This window comes from Prionailurus viverrinus, chromosome F2, assembly GCF_022837055.1.
Source record: "Prionailurus viverrinus isolate Anna chromosome F2, UM_Priviv_1.0, whole genome shotgun sequence".
NCBI lineage: Eukaryota > Metazoa > Chordata > Mammalia > Carnivora > Felidae > Prionailurus > Prionailurus viverrinus.
This window is the reverse complement of record NC_062578.1, coordinates 164,019-170,018: the sequence shown is the minus strand read 5'-3', so window position 1 is coordinate 170,018 and position 6,000 is coordinate 164,019. Positions and strand designations below refer to the sequence as shown.

At 45.3% G+C, this 6,000-nt stretch overlaps 1 long non-coding RNA gene across 1 annotated transcript in view; it reads left to right on the top strand.

The window, feature by feature from the left end:
• The first annotated feature begins 883 nt into the window (after positions 1-883).
• The window catches only part of LOC125156394 (uncharacterized), a 40,063-nt gene continuing 34,946 nt past the window's right edge, over positions 884-6,000 (top strand). The window contains exons 1-2 of the long non-coding RNA XR_007148582.1: positions 884-956; positions 5,905-5,941. This is a non-coding gene — a long non-coding RNA (uncharacterized LOC125156394). The remainder of the gene's footprint in view (positions 957-5,904; positions 5,942-6,000) is intronic.

The following is a 6,000-nucleotide window of genomic DNA, read 5'->3' as shown; positions in this document are numbered from 1 at the left end:
CTGCGCGGCGGGCGGCGGCGGCTCCTCACCGGAAGCGCGGCGTCTGCGGCGCCGGGTCGTCACCGGAAGCGGGGCCGCTGCGGCTCCTCACCAGATGTGCGGCGGCGGCGGCGGCGGCGCCTCACCGGAAGCGCGGCGGCGGCCGCGGCGGCGCCTCACCGGAAGCGCGGCGGCGGGTCACCGGAGGCGCGGCGCGGGCGGAGGCGCGGCGCGGCCTGACGTAACCGGGCGCTCGGCCCCGCCGAACGCGGCTGACGCTGCGCGGCCAGAGAGCAGGCCCCGCCGCCGCCTGGGCTTGGAACGCAGCGCGCGCGGCCATGGCCTCCGGCGCCGCAGCTAAGCGGGCGCAGGGCGAGCGGGCGGCGGGACGGCAGCCCCGGCCCCGGCCCCGTCCCCAGCGCGGGGCTGACCGTGTGCCCCCTCGTCTCGTCCCACAGAGGCGGACCCTCGACCGAGGCTGCTGCGCACCGTCAAGAAGGAGGTGGGTGCCGCAGGCGGGGGCGGGGGCTCGGGGCGCGATCCTGGGGGAGGGGGCTTCCAATGATGGATCCAAAGATCGAGCAGACAGCGTTGGGATCATTAAGGTGCTCATAACAGAAGAGAGCTGTCCCTGCGGTTTTTGAAACAAAAGTTTCTGTGGTTTTTAAGAAGAATTTTCAGAGGAATTTAATTTATTCATGTCCATTTGTTCACTTCACCAGTAACTCTTCAGTGCCTGTTAGCTACTAAGTGTTATCCTGATGTTGTAGAATACAAACGTTCCAAAACCAGGCTCTGCACCCCAGGAGTTTGTTTTCAGCACTGTCCTTTGTGTTATTTACTCTATTTAGTGCTTACTAGGTGCCAGAGTCTCGTAGAGCTTGTAGTGATCATTGTTATTTTGTATTGGCATTTGTTCCAGTTACCGTAAGTTCCCGTGAGGAATCCGAGTTTTCAAGGACTGGGTAGAATCGACGGTAAGCGTGCAGAGTGAGTCGTTCAGTTTGCCAGGTAGAGAGGCAGAAGGGCCGACATTTGTGTGTTTGACAGTGTTTGCAAACTGTCACGATTACGTGCTTGGCGGGGTACACAGCAGTGCAGAGGCGAAGGTGTGCGAGTGACCTTAGCGGGATTTATGAGCAGCTGGGTTTTGCTGGTAGAAAACGTGTGCTAGGACAATGGTTGGGAATGGGGTGAATACCTAGGTAAGACAAGCTTATGGAAGTTTCTTAGTGCTGTAGGAAGGAGTAGATCTTCCCCGATAGGCCTCGGGCAATTTCTTCGGTAGAATGCTTTTAGCGGCAAATAATGGGTGACGTCTAACAGTGACTAAAACAGCAGGAACCAGAAATGTTTTGATGGTTCAGTGATGTCATCAGGATGCCAGTCGTCTCTTGTTCAGGTTTGGAGCTGGTGGTATTTTTCTTTCTCCTTTCCGGGGTGGCTAATTAGCCACGGCTCCAGGTGTCACATTCTCGCACGGCAACTTCCAGTGGGTGGGAAGGACTGCTTTCCTTTGGGTGTTTCTTTTCACTAGGAAGAGGCTTGCAGCAGACTTCCTCTAACATCTTAAAGACTAGGTTAGGTCACACACTCATTCGCAACGGGTCCCTGGTAAATCAGGTTCTGTGATTGGCTTAGAATAATCCTTTCTCTTTTTGAAGCCGGGGTGAGGCCACCTTCTCTGTGCATGGAGACAATAAATATCCAAATAAAGTTGTGATTCTCTAGCAAGAATGAAGACTGTGCAATGGCTCTTAGGGAGGGAGCCAGCAGTATTTGATGCAGGGATTTTGGAGGATTTGAGGCAGAAGACTAATAAGATTAGATTTGAGTTAGGACACTCCCGGTTGATGCATAAAATACAGATCACCAAGCCTTTTTCCTAAAGAGCCAGTGAATGTTTTAGGTGATGTGGTCTCTGAGCTCTGCCCTTGTAGTGTGAAAGCAGCCATAGCAGTATGCAAGTGAAGACATGGGACTATGCCCCAAGAAAACACTGTTTACAGAACCAGATGGCAGGTAGGATTTGGCCTGTGGCCGTAGTTTGTTGAAGCCTCATATGGAGGATAGGTTATAGGAAACCACATAAAGAGACTGGGAGGCAAAGGAAGCTCCTGTTTCCTTAGCCTAGTATTAGGCCATTATGAAACTTTCAGCTGTGTAGATTGAAAACGTCAGGGGGTTCAATTTATTCCATTAATTTTTCTTTCTGGGCCTTGTGTCTTTCTCATTTGTTTTGGTTAACTTTGTTTTAATCATTTAATAAATAAGAATAATATTTGGTGCCTTTTTTTTTCCCTGCGAAAATCGTCAGTTAAAAACTCATGTTTGACTAGGGCGCTGGCAGGGGAAAGATAAAGCAGAGACCGAAACAGTATAGTTAATACGAATTTGTGATTCCTGACTCTAAAAAGTTAGGGGGTGAGAGAGAACTCTCAGAAGATTCCGAGGTTTCCAGGTTGTGTGCAGGCATTTAAATTGGACATGAAGAATGAGTAGGACTTTATCAGATGAACAGAGGAGAGCAGCGGGAATGAGGACACAGTAATTATGACTTTTGATTATCTTGGCAATAACTGCCTTTAATAGGTGAACTATTTTTTAATTTTCTAAGAAATGAAGGAAAGGAAACAAACAAACAAAACTATAATCAGTAGTATGTTTTTATACTGGGTCTGATAGTTCTGTTTTTTCTAGAACAATCCCTGTTACTTCTCTTGATTCCTATCTGCCAGAAAAAATGAACTAAGTCCTAGTGCGTGGGAGAAAGTTAACTGATTTTTCATATTTGAGAGGAACTTGTATATGGTAGAACATAGTGGCAACCACCAGGATTCTCTTTTTTTTTTTTTTCTGAGTAAAATAGGATCGTTGCTTGTTGCACGCTTTCTGACATCAAGATTTCATCTATTCCTTTTAAACCATTCTTCAAATGGATATATAGGAATGTAGGACTTTTCAAGGCAAATACCAAGAAAAAGAGTTTCCAGGAAAGGTATTCTGTGACATAACCTTCTGACTGTAACCACGTGTTAGACATCAACCCAAATAATAGAAATTTCGTATAACTCAGTTGTGTTGGAGGCACCCTAACGACACCCAGATTTGATTATTGACTAGAAGAGCTCACAGACCTCGGCATATACTTGTACTCGTGCCTGTGGTTTGGTATGGGGACAGGCTGGAAAGGCCAGTCTGCACCGAGCAATATCGTGCATGGGGTGAAGTCCAGAGGAGACCAAGCGCAGGCTTCCAGGAATCCTTTCTCTGTGGAGTTAGTAGGATGTGCTAAATTCCTCCAGCATGAAATTAGGACAGCACAAGTGAAATGTTGTGGGCCAGTACGAGGCTTATGGATACTCAGTGCCCGAGGTTTCATGAAATGCTAATCACATAGCCATCTTCTCCTTAGCATGTCCCCATATTCCAGGTTTCCAGAAGGAAATCAAGTGTGCGGCCTGAAGCACATTGATTGTACCAGCACTTAGGCAGAGTGAGCGACTCTTAACCAGCTAGGGAATGGTGGGAATTCTCCTGAAATCCAAGATCCCAGGGAACCACCAAGGGCCAGTCATTCAAGTAGGATGTTCTGAGGGTAGCCCTCTTTGGCCCGCTGGATGAAACCTGTTCTGCATAGGAATTAATAGCCCTGACTTAATTTTTGGTGCTGTCTTAAGAGTTTATTGCACTAGCAAGTAATATGATGGTTACCATGGTAATGGTTTCAGTTTCATCATCCATATGAAGTCGGTATTTGCGCAAAAATTACTAGGGCAATATTAGGTCATTATAATCTTTTTTTATGTGGCTAAGCTTTCATTATGATTCTTTTTTTTTTTAAAAATTTTTTTTTTTCAACGTTTATTTTTTATTTTTGGGACAGAGAGAGACAGAGCATGAACAGGCAAGGGGCAAAGAGAGAGGGAGACACAGAATCGGAAACAAGCTCCAGGCTCTGAGCCATCAGCCCAGAGTCTGACGTGGGGCTCGAACTCACAGACTACGAGATCGTGACCTGGCTGAAGTCGGACGCTTAACCGACTGCGCCACCCAGGCGCCCCTCATTATGATTCTTAGATATGATAAACATAATGATTTTCGACTTAAAATTAGAGTAAAATCTCTTAATTTTAAGGAAAACGCAGGTTTGATTCCTATAGTGCTGAATCCCTGTTTATAGTTATAATATTTGATCATATTCACCAATTGTTTTCTTGCCTAAGTATACAAATAACTTTTGTATTTTTGCATTTTGCTTTATGTATTTTCATATACTTCTTATGGGAGACAGTCCCCCTACTGTGTTACTTTGATCTCTATCTTAATTTTCAAGGTGACTGTATCGTGCGTTAATATACGCTAAGAGAGGCTTCAATGGATACCATGTTTTGTTGTTGGTGTTGTTTTATACATTTAATAAGCCTTATTCTTTACAGAAGTTTTAAGTTCACAGCAAAATATAATAGGAAGTACAGAGAGTCTCCATATACCATATCCCCGTACATGCCTACCCTCCCCTGTTGTCAACCTTTTGCATGACAGTGGTCCGTTTGTACTAGTATATTTTTTTCAGTTCCTTGGTTTAGTTTTGAGCGAGAGAGCATGCATGTGTGTGAGCAGCCAAGGGGCAGAGGGAGAGGGGAGAAAGAATCCTGTGCTGTCAGCACAGAGCCTGATGCAGGACTTGATCCCATGAACTGTGAGATCATGACCTGAGCTCAGATCCAGACTTGGACGCTGAACCAACTGAGCCACCCAGGTACCCTGAGAACAGTGGTGCGTTTTATATGGACACTAACTCTTCATTTTGAGGCCAAGTCTCTAATTTGCATTAGTGTTCATCCTTGGTGTTCTAGATTCTATGAGTTTTCACAAATGTGTAATGATGTGAGTCCACCTTTGTGGTATCGTGTGAAAGAGTTTCACTGCCTTAAACGTCCTCTGTGCTGTACCCCTTTATCCCTACATTCACCCCAACCCTTACCTCCATAGCCTTGCTCTTTCCAGAGTGTCATGTAGTTAGAATCATACAATGGATATCTTTGAATGTTTAGAAAGTTAAAATTCCCTGGTAATTGAAGGTCGGCATTCAAGACATTCTTTGCCCTTTGTTTTGTTTTGTTGCTCTTCAGTAGAGGATCTGATGACCTATGCCTTCCATGAAAAAAAGCATGATTTCTCTAGATGTGTGTCACCTAATGGGGAGGGTTGAGAAAAATGACATCGTGAACCATTACATAGCACTCACATTGGGATCATCCTCCTCTGTGATGTGCGGTGGGTGTAGATGGACTCTCTAGCAATGGAAGGAGACAGTCCCAAGAGATTAGAACTTTATCAAAGTGGAATGCCAAATCCTTCTTACTTACCTTGCCATTGGAAATAAGGTCAGGGAGAGTGTGCTTGCTATGGTGTGGCCATGCTGCAAAGGACAATAGCTATAGAGCCCACTTTGTGAGGGGGTGTTTCATCCTGAAACTGAACAGTCTCTACTGAAGGGCTGGGGAAGTTCTGTCATGTTACAGCAAAATAAACATACTCTCTTTTAACTACTCTAATAGTGTAAGTCCAGAAAAATCGTGCTAGTTTCAGATTGACATTGTCAGCTCTGATAATCATTCTCCTAACAATACCATTTTCCTCCAGTGTCTTAGAGTCGGTCAGTGATGGTCAATGTAAACATCACTTCACCTGTAGGTGTCAAATTCCAATAAAACCTATTTTTGCTTTTGGTCTTAATAGAGGAGAAAGTAAGATTTCTTAGTGCTTGAACCCTACCAATCGTATAATTACCATTCAGTGTAGTGTGGTTTCCAGGTGTGGTCCCAAAGGCATACTTTTTAACCAATCATAAGCCGTACACTTGTAATTTCCTCTATTTTTCGATTGTTGATTTAACATGTATTTTGCTTTCTTCTCTAGGAGGAGATAAGAATGCTGAGGAAGACTCTATAACCAGGTAGGATTTTTATGGATTTGTAAAGATGACATTTGTTGGGGCACCTGGGGGGCTCAGTC